This window comes from Odontomachus brunneus, unplaced genomic scaffold (genome assembly GCF_010583005.1).
Source record: "Odontomachus brunneus isolate Ranch 3 - 2012 unplaced genomic scaffold, Obru_v1 Obru_scaffold_192, whole genome shotgun sequence".
NCBI lineage: Eukaryota > Metazoa > Arthropoda > Insecta > Hymenoptera > Formicidae > Odontomachus > Odontomachus brunneus.
The window spans coordinates 111,040-111,827 of record NW_022639642.1 but is presented as its reverse complement, the minus strand read 5'-3'; the positions used below and the strand labels follow the sequence as shown (position 1 = coordinate 111,827).

The following is a 788-nucleotide window of genomic DNA, read 5'->3' as shown; positions in this document are numbered from 1 at the left end:
CGTGTTCCTTGTTTGCAACATCGAAATCACCACTTTTGAAACGCCGAAACTATTGTTCACACGTATTTTGCGATGGAGCATGTTCACAATAAGATTCTCGAAGTAATCGGTATGATTCAGCAGCAGTTTTCTTCAAATAAAAACAAAAAATGCTGTCCGCGAATGCTCTTTATTTGGTATAAATTTCGACATGTTGAACACAGCAACACAACATTATGCAAACACTTTTTCAATTTATATCACTCATGCGTGTTTGACACTTGTTGATGGCACAACAAAATGGCATAAATGTCAAATCTTTATACCACACACTGCATTGATACGCCATCTGTTTTCTCAAATCCGCATTTCATACTTGTGCACCTGGTATATATGAGTTACAATGATAAATTAACGAATAATTCAAATTCAGAAAGGCATTATATACATACCTGTCATGTTCATACAACTTGCTCTTTCTACCCAAGCATTTTGTTTTTTAATACTATCTTTAAAATTAGTTAGTTCTTTATTATACAAATAAGGATAATCACGCACTAAAGATATTAGCAAAGGATCATTTTCTACTTCTTTTATATTTTGCACATCTTCCAAATCTTCGCCCTCATCTTGATATTTTGAATTAAAATAATATGAATCATGATCCATTTTCCTATCAATATTGGATACATATTATTTTATAATAGATCTCGTATTTAATAACACGAAAGGAAATAAAGAACACTTAAATTTACTTTGATAGATATGTTCTGAAAGAGGTTAAGTAATTCTTCTATTGTTTCGCATAC

At 31.2% G+C, this 788-nt stretch overlaps 1 pseudogene; it reads right to left on the bottom strand.

Annotated features, from left to right (window-relative positions):
• LOC116851824 overlaps nt 1-648 on the bottom strand; it is a 9,978-nt pseudogene extending 9,330 nt beyond the window's left edge.
• Between the last annotated feature and the right edge of the window lie 140 nt (nt 649-788).